Here is an 18,828-nt window from a genome sequence, read left to right on the forward strand (position 1 = left end):
GAAAATGTAGCTAGACCCTTACCCGTATAAATGGATGAATGCTTCACAGCAGACTGGAACCATTTAATTCCGTTTTGTTTGTAGCTACATCTTGTTTGGCCAGCATTGTGTCAAGTCACTCCGTTTCACACTGACTGTGGCATGTGCAGAAAGTAGCCCATCACCTTTTCCAACTGATCTGTCGATAGCTTCTGCTAAATTAAGGGCATCAATGTCTTAACTTAAAACCACTCGACCTAAACAATCCTTATATCTCTCCTCTCTCTCTCTCTCGCTCTGTATCACGCCCCTCTCTCTCTCTTTTTCTCTTCCACTCATCTGTAGTTTTCAAATCAAATTAAATGTTATTGGTCGCGTACACATATTTCGCTGATGTTATCACAGGTGCATCGAAATGCTTATGTTTCTTGCTCCAACAGTGCAGTATACCTAACAATACACACAAATTCAAAAAATTAATAATCAGAAATTCAGAAATATCTGAATGAGCAATGTCAGTGTCCGGAATATCCTATATAATGTAACTACTGCTGTACACACCTTTCCTATTTATATCCTGCTCCTCTGTGTCACGGTCGTCTGACGAATGAGTAGACTAAAGCGCAGCGCGTTGAGTGAACATGACTTTATTAAGATAAAGTACACTAACCAAAACAATAAACACTGACGAAACGTGAAGTCCAACAGTACACGACTGAACACGGAACAAAAACCCACAAAAACACAGTGCAACCACAACAGTTTAAATATGGCTCCCAATCAGAGATAACGAGCCGACAGCTGTCACTCGTTACCTCCGATTGGGAGTCACATGAATAATCAAGAACCACCACAACATAGAAATGAACACCTAGAAACCAACATAGAAATACACCCAAAAGAAAATGAACAACCCTGGCTCAATAATCAAAGTCCATGGAGCCAGAGTGTCAGCAGTACCCCCCTAAAGGTGCGAACTCCGGGCGCACCAGCATACAGTCTAGGGAGGGTCTGGGTGGGCGTCTGTCCATGGTGGCGGCTCTGGCACTGGTCGTGGTCCCCACCCCACCATAGTCACTACCCGCTTACGTAGCCTCCTCCAAATGACCACCCCCCAACTAAACCCCACAGGATTAAGGGGCAGCACTGGACTAAGAGGCATCACCGGACTCAGGGGCAGCACCGGACTAAGGGGCAGCACCGGGCTAAGGGGCAGCACCGGGCTAAGGGGGCAGCACCCGGACTAAGGGGCAGCACCGGGCTAAGGGGCAGCACGGACTAAGGGGCAGCACCGGACTAAGGGGCAGCTCCGGACTGAATGGCGGATCCTGGCTGGTTGGCTCTGGCTGATCCTGGCTGGCTGGCCCGGATCCGGGCTGGACGGCTCTGGCGGATCCTGGCTGGACGGCTCTGGCGGATCCTTGCTGGGCGGCTCTGGCGGATCCTGGCTGGACGGCTCTGGCGGATCCTGGCTGGACCCGGCTCTGGCGGATCCTGGCTAGACGGCTCTGGCCGGATCCTGGCTAGGCCGGCTCTGGCGGATCCTGGCAGGGCGGCTCCTGGCGGATCCTGGCTGGACGGCTCTGGCGGATCCTGGCTGGACGGCTCTGGCGGATCCTGGCTGGACGGCTCATGGCTGGCTGACGGATCTGGCTGCTCATGGCTGGCTGACGGATCTGGCTGCTCATGGCTGGCTGACGGATCTGGCTGCTCATGGCTGGCTGGCGGATCTGGCTGCTCATGGCTGGCTGACGGGTCTGGCTGCTCATGGCTGGCTGGCGGGTCTGGCTGCTCATGGCTGGCTGACGGATCTGGCTGCTCATGGCTGGCTGACGGATCTGGCTGCTCATGGCTGGCTGACGGGTCTGGCTGCTCGCGGCTGGCTGACGGATCTGGCTGCTCATGGCTGGCTGGACGGATCTGGCTGCTCATGGCTGGCTGACGGATCTGGCTGCTCATGGCTGGCTGACGGATCTGGCTGCTCGTGGCTGGCTGGCGGATCTGGCTGCTCGCGGCTGGCTGACGGATCTGGCTGCTCATGGCTGGTTGACGGATCTGGCTGCTCATGGCTGGCTGATGGTGCTGGCTGGGCGGCTGGCGGTGGAGGCGGACCCCAGCCTCGGATTGCGGTCATCACCTCCAGCAGGGCGGCTCCCATCTGCAGGAGCTGCTCTTGCTGGCCCCGAACCTGGGCTTCCAGTCTAGTATGGGCTGCGTCGGCTCCTGCTGATTCCATAGCTGGTGTATGATTCTGTCTGGCGGAAGGCTCTAGCGGCTCCTGTCTGGCGGAAGGCTCTAGCGGCTCCGGTCTGGCGGACGGCTCTGAAGGCTCATGGCAGACGGGGCGGCTTTGCAGGCTCAGTACAGACGGGCGGCTTATGCAGCGCTTGGCAGACGGGCAGTTCAGACGCCATAGGGGCAGACGGGCAGTTCAAGCGCCCGTTGGGCAGACGGGCAGTTCAGGCGCCGTTGGGCAGACGGCCAGTTCAGGCGCCATTGGGCAGACGGCAGACTCTGGCCGGCTGGCGACGCACCCGTAGGCTTCGTGCGTGGAGCAGGAACAGGCCGGGCTGGGCTGGTGACGCACCCCAGTAGGATTCGTGCGTGGAGCAGGAACAGGCCGGGCTGGGCTGGCGACGCGCACCGTATACCTGGTGCGAGTGGCGGAACAGGCCGGGCCGGGCTGGCGACGCACATCGTGGACCTGGTGCGTGGAGTAGGAACAGGCCGGTCCGTACCGGGAACACACACCACTGGCCTTAACTGGGGATCAGGAACGGGCCGGACCGGACTGGTAACACACTTCAGTCTCTCACGCCGTGCCACAACAACTTCCCTCCCTCTACTCGCCAATGGCTCCCGTAATCCGATAGCCTTCTCTCACATCTCCCTGTGGCAGCCTCCTGCTGCCCAGGCGCCCAACCATGTGCCCCCCCAAAATGTTTTGGGGTTGCCTCTCGTCCTTCCGACGATGGCCCTGCTGATGCCGTTGCTCCTCTCCTGCCAGGTTCTCCCCCTTCATCGCCCTCCGGTACCGGACGGCCCTCCTCCTGCGTAATATGTCCCCAGCCGAGGAGGACATCCACCAGCGTTCTCTCTCCATACCTGGCGCTTCCTCCCCAAGAAATTCTTGGGTAGTACTCTCGGGCTTCCAGCCTTGCCTCCGTGCTGCCTCCTCAATCGCCGCCTCTCGGCTTTAGCTGCCTCCCCGCTCTTCACGAGGACGCGATATTCTCCAGGTTGATCCCAAGGCCCCTTACCATCCAGAATCTCCTCCCATGTCCATGAATCCTTTATGGGAGTCCATAAATCCTGTGTAGGTAGGTCCTGTTGCCGCTTGACACGCTGCTTGGTCTTTTTGTGGTGGGTTTTTCTGTCACGGTCGTCTGACGAATGAGTAGACCAAAGCGCAGCGCGTTGAGTGAACATGACTTTATTGAGATAAAGTACACTAACCAAAACAATAAACACTGACGAAACGTGAAGTCCAACAGTACACGACTGAACACGGAACAAAAACCCACAAAAACACAGTGCAACCACAACAGTTTAAATATGGCTCCCAATCAGAGATAACGAGCCGACAGCTGTCACTCGTTACCTCCGATTGGGAGTCACATGAATAATCAAGAACCACCACAACATAGAAATGAACACCTAGAAACCAACATAGAAATACACCCAAAAGAAAATGAACAACCCTGGCTCAATAATCAAAGTCCATGGAGCCAGAGTGTCACACTCTGTCTATACACACCTTTATATATATATGTGTGTGTGTGTGTGTGTGTGTGTATATATATATATATATATACAGTCATGGCCAAAATTGTTGGCACCCCTGAAATTTTTCCAGAAAATGAAGTATTTCTCACAGAAAAGTATTGAAATTACACATGTTTTGCTATGCACATGTTTATTTCCTTTGTGTGTATTGGAATAACACAAAAAAAAACAGGAAAAAGCAAATTTGACATAATTTCACACAAAACTCAAAAAATGGGCCGGACAAAATGATTGGCACCCTTAACTTAATATTTAGTTGCACACACCCTTTGGAAAAAATAACTGAAATCAGTCGCTTCCTATAACCATCAATAAGCTTCTTACACCTCTCACCCGGAATTTTGGACCACTCTTCTTTTGCAAACTGCTCCAGGTCTCTCATATTGGATGGGTGCCTTTTCCCAACAGCAATTTTAAGATCTCTCCACAGGTGTTCAATGGGATTAAGATCTGGACTCATTGCTGGCCACTTCAGAACTCTCCAGCGCTTTGTTGCCATCCATTTCTGGGTGCTTTTTGAAGTATGTTTGGGGTCATTGTCCTGCTGGAAGACCCATGATCTCGGACGCAAACCCAGCTTTCTGACACTGGGCCCTACATTGCGACCCAAAATCCTTTGGTAATCCTCAGATTTCATGATGCCTTGCACACAGTCAAGGCACCCAGTGCCAGAGGCAGCAAACAACCCCAAAACATCTTTGAACCTCCACCATATTTGACTGTAGGTACTGTGTTCTTTTCTTTGAAGGCTTCATTACATTTTCGGTAAACAGTAGAACGATGTGCTTTACCAAAAGCTCTATCTTGGTCTCATCTGTCCATAAGACGTTCTCCCAGAAGGAATTTGGCTTACTCATGTACATTTTGGCAAACTGTAGTCTTGCTTTTTTATGTCTCTGTGTCAGCAGTGGGGTCCTCCTGGGTCTCCTGCCATAGCGTTTTCATTTCATTCAAATTTCGACGTATAGTTCGCGCTGACACTGATGCACCCTGAGCCTGCAGGACAGCTTGAATTTCTTTGGAACTTGTTTGGGGCTGCTTATCCACCATCCGGACTATCCTGCGTTGCAACCTTTCATCAATTTTTCTCTTCCGTCCACGTCCAGGGGAGATTAGCTACAGTGCCATGGGTTGCAAACTTCTTGATCATGTTGCGCACTGTGGACAAAGGAACATCTAGATCTCTGGAGATGGACTTGTAACCTTGAGATTGTTGATATTTTTCCACAATTTTGGTTCTCAAGTCCTCAGACAGTTCTCTTTTCCTCTTTCTGTTCTCCATGCTTAGTGTGGCACACACAGAAACACAATGCAAAGACTGAGTCAACTTCTCTCCTTTTTATCTGCTTTCAGGTGTGATTTTTAGATTGCCCACACCTGTTACTTGCCCCAGGTGAGTTTAAAGGAGCATCACATGCTTGGAACAAACTTATTTATCCACAATTTTGAAAGGGTGCCAATAACTTTGTCCGGCCCATTTTTTTAGTTTTGTGTGAAATTATGTCAAATTTGCTTTTTTCCTGTTTTTTTTGTGTTATTCCAATACACACAAAGGAAATAAACATGTGCATAGCAAAACATGTGTAATTTCAATACTTTTCTGTGAGAAATACTTCATTTTCTGGAAAAATTTCAGGGGTGCCAACAATTTTGGCCATGACTGTATATATATATATATATATTTATATATACAGTAAATAAGGTGTGTATAGATAGTATGGACAGTATATAAATAGCAAAGGTGTGTACAGCAGTAGTTACTGTAACACATATGCCGGGAGTCAGAAAGCAGGTGCAGAAGGTGAGTTTAATATGGAACAGATACAAAAGAACAAACATGGGAAGCGTACTGAACGTGAGAGAAAACCAATAACACCTAAGGACTGATGACAACAGAGGGCTAATTAAAGGGGGAGTAATCTGGGTAGTGATAAAGTCCAGATGTGCCTAATGATGAGGCGCAGTAATGAAGGTTGCCAGGTGTGCGTAATGATCGGTTGCCAGGACCGGTGGTTAGTAGACCGGCGAAGTTGAGCGCCGGAGAGGAGGAGCAGGAGTAGGCCCTGTGTAGCTCAGTTGGTAGAGCATGGCGCTTGCAACGCCAGGGTTGTGGGTTTGATTCCCACGGGGGGGCAGTATGAAAAATTTATGCACTCACTAACTGTAAGTCGCTCTGGATAAGAGCGTCTGCTAAATGACTAAAATGTAAAATGTAGATGTGACGGTCCGGACAGCGAAGGTGGAAAGTCGATGTAGATGGGGGTGGGTGTCAGTGTTGCTGTAGGTGGGTGTGGTGGTGGAATCAGGCGCAGGACGCAGAAAGTAAGTCCAAAAGACTTTAGTGGATGCACAAACACAAGCACGAATAAATGCCCTGAGGCGAGAACTCCGCACGCAGGCGAAAACAAAACGGGCGCACTAAACAGGTGCGACAAAACACTCCAACACAATGGAGAACAGCTCAACCGAGCAAACAGTATACGTACTAGCCAAACGCACGACAGTGAAAACAATCACACACAACACTTGACAAACACAACGAGAACTTATAGGACACTAATGACACTAAACGATAACAGGTGTACAAATACCAGACCAGACCAAACGAACATAGAAACATACAACGGTGGCAGCTAGTATTCCGGAGGCGCACGAGCGCGAAGCCTGCCCAAGCAAGGAAGAGAGGCAGCCTCGGCCGAAACCGTGACAGTACCCCCCTTGACGCGCGGCTCCAGACGTGCGCCGACTCCGGCCTCGGGGACGACCAGGAGGACGCGGAGCAGGGTGCGTCGGGTGACCACGATGGAATTCCGTCAGGAGAGAGGGGTCCAAAATGTCTCTCCTCGGCACCCAGCAAGGTTCCTCCGGGCCGTACCCCTCCCACTCCACTAGATATTGGAGACCCCCCATCCGACGTCTCGAATCCAAGATGGACCGCACGGAGTACGCCGGTGCCCCCTCGATGTCCAATGGGGGCGGAGGAGTCTCCCTGATCTCATTTTCTTGGAGTGGGCCAGCTACCACCGGCCTGAGAAGAGACACATGGAACGAGGGGTTAATACTTTTATACTCAACAGGTAGTTGTAATCTGTAACACACCTCGTTCAATCTTCTCAGGACTTTAAATGGCCCTACAAACCGCCGACCCAGTTTCCGACAGGGCAGGCGGAGGGGCAGGTTTCTGGTAGAGAGCCAGACTCGATCACCAGGTGCGTACACCGGTCCCTCACTACGGTGGAGATCGGGCGCTCGCCTTTTGACCGACGGAGGGCCCGCTGCAGGTGGACGTGTGCAGCGTTCCATGTCTCCTCCGAGCGCCGCACCCACTCATCCACCGCAGGAGCCTCGATCTGGCTCTGCTGCCAAGGTGCCAGAACCGGCTGGTAACCTAACACACATTGGAAAGGGGGTTAGGTTAGTGGAGGAATGGCGTAGGGAATTCTGGGACATTTCGGCCCAGGGAACGATACCTTGCCCACTCCTCCGGCCGGTCCTGGCAGTATGTTCTAAGAAACCTACCCACATCCTGGTTCACACGTTCCACCTGCCCATTACTCTCCGGGTGGTAACCCGAGGTGAGGCTCACCGAGACCCCCAACCGCTCCATAAAAGCTCTCCAGACTCTGGAGGTAAATTGGGGACCTCGATCAGACACAATATCCTCGGGTACCCGTAGTGCCGGAACACATGGGTGAATAGCGCTCGCGGTCTGCAGGGCAGTAGGAAGGCCCGGCATAGGGAGCAAACGACAGGCCTTAGAGAACCGGTCCACAACGACCAGTATAGTGGTATTCCCCTGTGAAGGAGGAAGGTCAGTGATGAAATCCACCGAGAGGTGAGACCATGGTCGTTGTGGAACGGGCAGGGGTAGTAACTTACCCCTAGACAGATGTCTAGGCGCCTTACACTGGGCGCACACCGAGCAGGAGGAAACATAAACCCTCACATCCCTCGCCAACGTGGGCCACCAGTACTTAGCACTAAGACAGTGCACTGTCCGGCCGATACCAGGGTGTCCAGAGGAGGGTGACGTGTGAGCCCAATAGATCAATCGATCCCGAACCTCGAGCGGAACGTACTTCCGACCGTCCGGGCATTGAGGTGGACTAGGGTCGGTGCGTAACGCCCGCTCGAGTTCAGCATCGACCTCCCACACCACCGGTGCCACCAGACAAGACTCCGGCAGTATGGGAGTGGGCTCCACGGACCTCTCCTCCGTGTCATACCGCCGAGACAGTGCGTCTGCCTTACCGTTCTGTGACCCAGGGATGTACGTGATCTTAAATATGAACCGGGTCAAAAACATATTCCACCGCGCCTGGCGAGGGTTCAGTCTCCTCGCTGCCCGGATGTACTCCAGGTTACGGTGGTCCGTCAAAATGAGGAAAGGGTGTTGAGCCCCCTCAAGCCAGTGCCTCCCACACCTTTAGGGCCTGTACCACGGCTAACAGCTCTCTGTCCCCCTACGTCATAATTTCGCTCCGCCGGACTGAGCTTCTTGGAATAAAAAGCACAGGGGCGGAGTTTGGGTGGCGCGCCGGACCGTGCGCAAAGCACGGCTCCTATACCGGCCTCTGGCGCGTCCACCTCTACCTGAAATGGTAAGGAGGGATCCGGATGCGCCAGCACCGGGCCGAGGTAAACAGGTCCTTCAGCCTCCCAAATGCCCTGTCCTCTCGGCTGACCACTGCAGACGCACGGACCCCCTTCAAAAGAGACGTTATGGGAGCTGCCACCTGTCCAAAACCCCCGGATAAACCTCCGGTAGTAATTCACAAACCCCAAAAACTGCTGCACCTCCTTCACAGTGGTTGGCGTTTGCCAGTACGCACGGCTGACACCGGTCTACCTCCATCTTCACCCCTGACGCAGACAACTGATAACCCAAAAAGGAGACCGACTCCTGGAAAAACAGACACTTCTCTGCCTTGACATACAGGTCGTGCTCCAACAGCCTCCGCAACACTTCCGGCGCACCAGGGCCACATGCTCGACTTCCGGGTAGACGAGTACACAAGAATGTCATCTATGTACACGACCACCCCTGCCCCTGCATGTCCCTGAAGATCTCATCCACGAATGATTGGAAAACTGAAGGAGCGTTCATCAACCCGTATGGCATGACAAGATACTCGTAATGGCCCGAGGTGGTACTAAAGGCTGTCTTCCATTCATCGCCCCCTAATGCGCACCAAGTTATGCAGCGCTCCTGAGATCTAATTTAGTGAAGAAACGCGCCCCGTGCAATGACTCCGTCATGGTCGCAATCAGCGGGAGTGGATAACTGTACTTCACCGTGATCTGATTGAGACCACGGTAATCAATGACGCAGGCGTAACCCACCATCCTTTTTCTTCACAAAAGAAACTCGAGGACGCAGGGGAAGTGGAGGGCCGTATGTATCCTTGTCTCAGAGATTCGTCTATGTAAGTCTCCATAGCTCTCTTCTCCTCCTGAGACAGAGGATACACATGGCTCCGTGGGAGCGCAGCTCCTGCCTGGAGGTCTATCGCACAATCTCCCTGCCTATGGGGAGGCAACTGCGTCGCCCTCAACTTACTGAACACAATAGCCAAATCCCCATACTCAGGGGGAACGTGCAATGCGGGCACCTGGTTTGGACTCTCCACCGAGGTAGCCCCTACGGAAACGCCTAAACATCGACCCACACACTGAGCAGACCACTCCATCAGAGCCCTCTCCTGCCACGAAATAGACGGGTTATGGGTACTCAACCAGGGCATGCCCAGCACCACCGGATACGCAGGCGAGTCGATCAGAAATAGCTGGATCATCTCCTGATGACCCCCTGCGCACACATCCTAAGTGGCGCCGTGACCTCCCTGATCAAGCCCGCACCCAACGGACGGCTATCTAGGGCATGAACGGGGTAGGGACGTCAACAGGGAGAAGGGGAATCCCTAAGGCTAAACAAAATCTCTTATCAACAAAATTCCCAGCCGCGCCTGAATCTACCAGCGCCTTATGCTGGGAATGAGGTGCGACCTGTGGAAAACGCACAGGTATACAGAAGTGCGCAACAGAGAGCTCTGGGTGAGTGGGGCGCCTACTCACCTGGAAGGGCTCCCCAGTGCGGGGCCTGTCGTCTTCTCCCCTAGGAGGCCATCCCCAGCACCTAGCCGCGGTGTGTCCTCCCCGACCACAGTTGGTGCAGGAGATGGACCCCCTCGTACTCCGACCCCTCCTCTCTCTAGCGCCAGCGCCCCGAGCTCCATGGGGCACGGCTCGGAGGCGCTGGAGGGTGAAATGGACGGACCCCCTCGGGACGTCCCGCGGGTAGCTAGCAGGGTATCCAGCCTGATGGACAGGTCGACTAACTGGTCGAACGAGAGGCTGGTGTCCCGACAGGCCAGCTCCCTACGGACGTCCTCACGTAGACTACAGCGGTAGTGATCAATGAGGGCCCGCTCATTCCACCCTGCATCCGCCGCTAGAGTCCGGAATTCCAACGCGAACTCCTGGGCACTCCTCTTCCCCTGCCGGAGGCAGAACAGACGCTCCCCCGCCGCTTTCCCCTCCGGGGGATGGTCAAACACCGCCCTGAAGCGGCGGAAGAACTCGGCGTACGTGATGGTGGTAGCGTCTATTCTCCTCCACTCGGCGTTGGCCCATTCTAACGCTTTGCCGGAAAGGCAGGAGATCAGGGCGGACACGCTCTCGTGTCCCGAGGGCGCCGGGTGCACGGTGGCCAGGTAAAGCTCCACCTGGAGAAGGAAGCCCTGACACCCGGCAGCGGTCCCATCGTAGGCCCTCGGGAGCGAGAGTCGAACTCCTCTGGGTTCCGGAGCGGGAATGGGCTGACTTTCCGATGGTGAGGGCAGGGAAGATGGCGTTGGGGGTGTCCCTCGGGTCTCCCAGCGTTGGAGGGTGGTGATCACCTCCTGCAGGGCGGACCCCATCCGCAGGATCTGGTCATTCTGTTCCCGGACCCTGTCCTCCAACGTCTCCTGTGCTGCTGCGGCTCCTGCTGATTCCATCCGAGCAGGTGTGTGATTCTGTCAGTGTTGCTGTAGGTGGGTGTGGTGGTGGAATCAGGCGCAGGATGCAGAAAGTAAGTCCAAAAGACTTTAGTGGATGCACAAACACAAGCACGAATAAATGCCCTGAGGCGAGAACTCCGCACGCAGGCGAAAACAAAACGGGCGCACTAAACAGGTGCGACAAAACACTCCAACACAATGGAGAACAGCTCAACCGAGCAAACAGTATACGTACTAGCCAAACGCATACGACAGTGAAAACAATCACACACAACACTTGACAAACACAACGAGAACTTATAGGACACTAATGACACTAAACGATAACAGGTGTACAAATACCAGACCAGACCAACGAACATAGAAACATACAACGGTGGCAGCTAGTATTCCGGAGGCACGAACGCCCGAAGCCTGCCCCGAGCAAGGAAGAGAGGCAGCCTCGCAGAAACCGTGACAGTGTGCTCTCTTTGCTGTCTCCTGAAGTCCACGATCAGCTCCTTCATTTTGTTGATGTTGAGGGAGAGGTTATTTTCCTGGCACAACTCCACCAAAGTTTTTTTTAATTTTTTTTCAAGTATAGCTGGAAGGATGTTGTTTTTTAAAGGATGGTGGTTGTGGTCACCAAATAGATGACATGACATGAAAATGCAGAGCAGTGGCATTATGGTGGCAGAGCAGTGGCATTATTGTCACTGTTATTGTCACAGCCAGTCAGTCAGTGGTTGTTGTGGCTGTGGTTGAGTCATCATTCAGGGACTGCAGCAATACAGGCACCAAGGCTGCAACCAACCCACCCCAGGAATAACATGATGGATGGCTCACTCACTCTGTCCAGGAGGAGGATGGTGGTGGCAGTTCAGAGGTGGTTAGAGTCAGAGTAGGGGGTCAGAGTAGTGATGAGAAGAATGACTCCCTACCTGCCTACCTCTATTGGGAGGAGCAGTCCCCTCTTACTTAATCTCTAATCACTACTGGGGAGTCCCTTTGTTAGGTCCCACCTGACCCCCTACCACTCCCCCTTCCTCCCCCTTCCACCCCTACACTTCCAGCCCTACCCCTCCAACCCTACCATCCCTTCCTCAACCTACACACAGAGGGAGGAGAGAGAAAGCATTGAAAGGCACATCAATCTTACCATTCACCCTGTCTCCTCTGACTGTTCCGCTGCTCTTTTCATGATTCCTTTCCTTGCTTTTCTCTCTTCTTTATCTCTTTATCTCTTTTCTCAGCCCTCCTTTGCCTCTTGATGCCCTACTCTCTTTCTTTGCCTTCTCTATTCTCCTCTCCTTTGTCGCTCCTTCTCTCCATTTCCCCCTCATCCCTCTTTCCCTCTTCTCTCTTTAACTTATTCCTCCTTGTATGTTTAGACCTGTGGCCTGATTATTTGCCTCTCCACATTCCACTTTATGCCTGCTGGTAAAAACAGATGAAAAACACAAAAACAAAAATACCAAATAATAATTTTTTGAATGACAAATTTCAAGGGACCACAAACGGTGTCTAGTGAACGTTAACCCACCCCCAAGCAACGCCCCAGAGAGAGTAGATCAAACGCCACTCTTCCTAAATCCCTTTTCTCCCTTTCTCTCTCTTTTTTCCACCCATCCCTCTATTTCCGTCATCCTCTTTCATGTTGCGGAACACTGGCTTAAGTGGCTCTATCTGAGCTTTCTGACAGGCCTCTCAAATGAAGCCTGTGTGAGTCGGCTGAGAGGAAAAGTGAATTGGTTTGTTCTGGGGGCTGTGGCCTTGATTGTGCCCCCTGTTGTGAACTCTCTGATCTGCACCGTAGCAGGATGAGATAGCCAGCCAAACACACACACACACACACACACACACACACACACACACACACGAAGCACAGGGGTGGGGAGGGAGATTGAATAGGACGGATGAGTCACACTAGTTTCATTCTTGGAACAAGCCTTGTTTCGTTACAGTATATTCTGGTTATTGCCTATTTTGAAATGGGGATTGAGTGCCCTGAATGTCACGTTTTTACATTGGGAGGCAGGATTAGCGTGAAGGAGAATATATGTGAATCCACACCGTCATCTAGTGGCCACTCTGCATTCTGGCAACACAGACTTTACTTGAGGCTTTGAGACGGTTTTGTCTATAATTTTTTATTAATTTTATTTTTTAAATCATTATTTTAACAGGGAAAAACAGACTGAGACCTGGATCTCTTTTACGGCTGTGCCCTGTGTAAACATGTTGACATGTACAGTTTTAGACATACAGACAAGAACATTTCAAACATACAAAACAAAAACACAATTCAACAGAAACAATCACAGACAACATCATATTGATCCTCCATTACATTTTTAAAATGGGCAAGGGACACCAGAGTGTCTAATTTAAGTTGGATCTGCAGTTTGTTCCATAAATAAGGTGCAAATGAACTGAAGGCAGTCCTACCCAACTCTGTGGAGACCACAGAAGTCTCTAATGTAATCCACATCTGTGATCTGGTTTTAAAATTAGTATATCTAGTGGAAATTAATGATGATATATATGGAGGTAGTTTTAAAAGAAGTGCTTTATAAATTAACAAGAGAGCATGTTGCTCTCGCCTCACAGATAGAGAGGCCCAACCCACATGTTGATATAGGATACAGTGATGAGTTTTGTAACTATCACCCGTGATAAACCTGAGTGCACAATGGTAAATAGCATCCAGTGGTTTTAATGTGTTTGCCGATGCATGCATATAGATAATATCACCATAATCTAAAACGGACATAAAAGTAGCCTGCACAATTTGTTTTCTATTTACGGAGGACAGACAAGCCCTGTTTCTGTAAAGGAACCCTATCTTGAATTTGAGCTTTTTTCCCAATTCAGTAACATGATTTTTAAAGAAAGCCTATCATCTAACCACATACCCCTAAGTATTTATATGCAGAGACCTGTTTGATTTGAGTACCATCCAAGCTAGTGATTACAAAAGTGTTTCTAATTGAGAGTTTAGACCTAGAAAAAACATGACATTTGTTTTCTTAGCGTTTAAAAACAAGTTTAAGCTGTAAAAGAGACCCCTGTAGTATCCTAAAATCAGACTCCAACTGCATTAAAGCTTGGTCCGCTGTTGGAGCAATAGAGTACATCACTGTGTCATCTGCATTTAAATGGAATTTACAATATCTGACATCATCACCAATGTTGTTTATATAAAGTGAGAACAATAGTGGGCCAATTATTGAACCCTGAGGGACCCCTTTAAGTAACTGTAAGGGGTCAGACTTGACCCCGTCGACCATGACGGCCTGAGTTCTATCTTTAAAATAGTCATAAAACCATCGACAGGCATCAGTGCCCAGTCCTATAGATGACAGCTTACTCAAAATGATAGCATGGTCTACAGTGTCAAAAGCTTTTGACAAATCTGCAAACAACGCAGCACAGTGCTTTCTATCATCTAAGGCATTTGCAATATCATTTACAACAAGCATAGTGGCCGATGTGGTACTGTGTTTAGATCTAAAACCAGATTGATTGGGGCTAAAAATACTGTTAACAGAAAGAAAAAGATTGTAACTGTTTGTTGACTATAGATTCTAGGATCTTTGCCAGACAAAGGGAGCCTAGAGATGGGTCGATAGTTATCCAAATCACTACCAATCACTCCCTTATGTAATGGCAGAACAAAAGCTGCTTTCCATACCTTAGGGATATTTCCTGTGCTTAATGTTAGATTAAAAATGTGTGTCACTGAACCAGCAATGATAGGTGCAGCACACTTAAGTAAGTACGGGTCTAAATTGTCAGCGCCTAAGGATTTCTTAGTATCAATGGCACACAGGGCAGCTAGAACCTCTGCTTCAGTTATTTTCTGGAAACTAAAAACAGGGTTACCATTTTTCAGAGTAACAGTTGAAAAGCAAGATGAAAAATCAACTAACTGGCAAGTACCACAATGGCCACTTTTCTTTTCAAATAACAAACCAGCAGAGATGAAATACTTATTAAAAGCATCACAAATATAATTTTTTTCACTTAGAATACAGGAGTCTGAGATAATTTGCTTAGGAAGAGAAACAGCAGAATTCCCCTGTTTCAGTGAATTAACGGTTTTCCAGAATTTTGCAGGATCTCCTGCAGAATCTGTCATAGCATTAAGGAAGTAATTTGATTTTGCCTTTTTGACAGCTGTAGTATATTTATTTCTCAATTGCCTAAAAAACAGCCAATCAGCTGGAGTACCTGTTTTCCTCGTCAAGGCCCAGGCCCGATTATTTTGCAGAAAAAGACCTGACAATTCAAGAAAGAACCAAGAACTGGTTCGGTTTCTTACTCTGTGATTCTTAAGCGGGGCATGTTTATCAGACATAGAGGTAACAATAGAAGAGAAAAAAGCAAGGGCTAAAACCGGGTCCAGAAAGCAGCAAGTGGATAAAAGCTCAGAGTGATATAAATCAAGGATAAAAGCTTGCTGTGAGAAATGTTTATAATTTCTCTTAGAGATTATACAGGGATCAGAGTGTTTCAGCCTGGTATCTCTAATACAAGCAATAGAGCAGTGGTCACTGATATCATTTGAAAAAAACCCACTGGCTGTGTATTTATGGGGGTTATTTGTTAGAATAATGTCTAGTAGAGTAGATTTTACTGGATTCTTAAAGTTGGGACGGGTTGGTTTAGTTATCAGCTGAGTTAGATTTAGCTCAGTACAAATATCTTTTAATTTATCGGATACTGGTGAAAGCCAATCCAGGTTAAAATCTCCCAAAATCAGTAATTCAGAGTTTGCATAGTTAGACAGTATATCAGATAATTTGCATAGAGTACAAGGAGGAGCTGGGCGATATACCCCTGCTAGAGTTAAATGAGCATTATTACCAAGTACCACATTTAAAACTAGACATTCATATTGCTTTGGGACAGAGGTTGATATGGACACAGAAACATTTAAGCAGCATTTTACATAAATCGCGATACCACCACCTCTACCAACTCTATCAGCTCTATAAATATTGTACCCAATCAACTGAACATCTGAATCAGGCACAGAATCACACAGCCATGATTCAGATACAATCAGATACAGCCTATGTTAAAATTGACCTTTTTGTAACAGGTTTGGAGAACTTACGCAGCAGGTTAAGAGAATTAACGTAGCAGGTTAGGAGGATTAGGTTAAGGTTAGAAAAAGGGTTAGGGTTAGGGTGAGCTAAAATGCAAAAATATATATACACTGCTCAAAAAAATAAAGGGAACACTAAAATAACACATCCTAGATCTGAATGAATGAAATAATCTTATTAAATACTTTTTTCTTTACATAGTTGAATGTGCTGACAACAAAATCACACAAAAATTATCAATGGAAATCAAATTTATCAACCCATGGAGGTCTGGATTTGGAGTCACCCTCAAAATTAAAGTGGAAAACCACACTACAGGCTGATCCAACTTTGATGTAATGTCCTTAAAACAAGTCAAAATGAGGCTCAGTAGTGTGTGTGGCCTCCACGTGCCTGTATGACCTCCCTACAATGCCTGGGCATGCTCCTGATGAGGTGGCGGATGGTCTCCTGAGGGATCTCCTCCCAGACCTGGACTAAAGCATCCGCCAACTCCTGGGCAGTCTGTGGTGCAACGTGGCGTTGGTGGATGGAGCGAGACATGATGTCCCAGATGTGCTCAATTGGATTCAGGTCTGGGGAAACGGGGCGGGCCAGTCCATAGCATCAATGCCTTCCTCTTGCAGGAACTGCTGACACACTCCAGCCACATGAGGTCTAGCATTGTCTTGCATTAGGAGGAACCCAGGGCCAACCACACCAGCATATGGTCTCACAAGGGGTCTGAGGATCTCATCTCGGTACCTAATGGCAGTCAGGCTACCTCTGGCGAGCACATGGAGGGCTGTGCGGCCCCCCAAAGAAATGCCACCCCACACCATGACTGACCCACCGCCAAACCGGTCATGCTGGAGGATGTTGCAGGCAGCAGAACGTTCTCCACGGCGTCTCCAGACTCTGTCACGTCTGTCACGTGTTCAGTATGAACCTGCTTTCATCTGTGAAGAGCACAGGGCGCCAGTGGCGAATTTGCCAATCTTGGTGTTCTCTGGCAAATGCCAAACGTCCTGCACAGTGTTTGGCTGTAAGCACAACCCCCACCTGTGGACGGCGGGCCCTCATACTACCCTCATGGAGTCTGTTTTTGACCGTTTGAGCAGACACATGCACATTTGTGGCCTGCTGGAGGTCATTTTGCAGGGCTCTGGCAGTGCTCCTCCTGCTCCTCCTTGCACAAAGGTGGAGGTAGCAGTCCTGCTGCTGGGTTGTTGCCCTCCTACGGCCTCCTCCACGTCTCCTGATGTACTGGCCTGTCTCCTGGTAGCGCCTCCATGCTCTGGACACTACGCTGACAGACACAGCAAACCTTCTTGCCACAGCTCGCATTGATGTGCCATCCTGGATGAGCTGCACTACCTGAGCCACTTTGTGGGTTGTAGACTCTGTCTCATGCTACCACTAGAGTGAAAGCACCGCCAGCATTCAAAAGTGACCAAAACATCAGCCAGGAAGCATAGGAACTGAGAAGTGGTCTGTGGTCACCATCTGCAAAACCAGTCCTTTATTGGGTGTGTCTTGCTAATTGCCTATAATTTCCACCTGTTGTCTATTCCATTTGCACAACAGCATGTGAAATGTATTGTCAATCAGTGTTGCTTCCTAAGTGGACAGTTTGATTTCACAGAAGTGTGATTGACTTGGAGTTACATTGTGTTGTTTAAGTGTTCCCTTTATTTTTTTGAGCAGTGTATATTTTAACCTCAATTTGACATAAACTGTAACCCTTCTAGACAAGACCCTTTGAGACAAGTGTGTGGTTCTGGTTCATCCTCCTGAAAAGCAGAAGTCAGTTGACTGGCTATTACCAACTATAACTCAACCAGGGGAAATCATGGGGCTGTTTATTATCCTTTTACTTATCGTCTTCTCTGCTTTGTCGGTTTCGTATCACCATACTACCTCCGTCAAAACGGCTGAATAACACAATAACAATGGCATATAGGCCTAGTCATGTAATTATTGGTGTCAGTTTATAACAACTGACTGTACACTATCATGCCACAGACAGTGTTTGAAGTAAACCTCTCCTCTTCTAGTAGGATCTTACCGTTACAGTATCTGTGTTTGTGCAGTAAAGGGTGTACCCTGTCAAAGTCCTCCACCATGCCCCAAATGTGCCTCCTCTCTGAGGGTTATAGGAAGACAGTGTTTGCGTCCTAAATTGCACCATATTCCCTTTATGGTGCATAACTTCTGACAAAGGCCCATAGGGAATAGGGTGCCATTTGGGACAAAACCAGTATTGTCTTGATGAATAAAGGAACAACAGTATTGTCTGAAAAGTTCCTCAAATTAACATCTATGTATTCTCTGTGTGTGACTCTCTTTGTTAAAATGATGCAACAGGTGAGTTACTGTATAGCAATATTTTTAGGGCATGTAATTTCTTATCATAAAATGTTTTCTATTTTATAATGATAAATTGCCTTTTCAATAAACTCAACCATGGTTGTGTTGTTGATGTTCTGATGTCGTTTTCTGGACAGGTTAATGGAAATGTCTTATCATAGGCCTAGGCCTATATATTTAGGCAGATCTACTAAATTGTTCCTTTAAAATGAGCGGGCATAGCCGCGGGAAGTAGGGGTGCTGAGGGTGCTGCAGCACCCCCTGTAAAGTCAGAATAATAATTTTTCACAAAAGTAGTGCACTAGGCCTTTAGTAGTCCTGTATTAGCAGACTGATTTAGCCATCTGCATCGTGGGCAAAAAGATCCCCCGCTTACAGTATTACTTCACCCACTAAAATAAAACCGTTTATATTTTTAATCTGCACACAACATAGGCCTACCCCTCTAGCCTCTACCTCGCATCCAGTGAAAAGCACTTATGTTTATTAGGGAGCGAAAGCCGCTTATGGACAGGGTTCGGGGGTAGCGCCCTATGTTCAATGCCAGTGTTTGGTTGGACACTGGTGTATCAGGAAGTGTCAAACATCCAATGAAAAGCGCCTATATCTGTCTATATCTA

This window comes from Coregonus clupeaformis, chromosome 15, assembly GCF_020615455.1.
Source record: "Coregonus clupeaformis isolate EN_2021a chromosome 15, ASM2061545v1, whole genome shotgun sequence".
Taxonomy (NCBI): domain Eukaryota; kingdom Metazoa; phylum Chordata; class Actinopteri; order Salmoniformes; family Salmonidae; genus Coregonus; species Coregonus clupeaformis.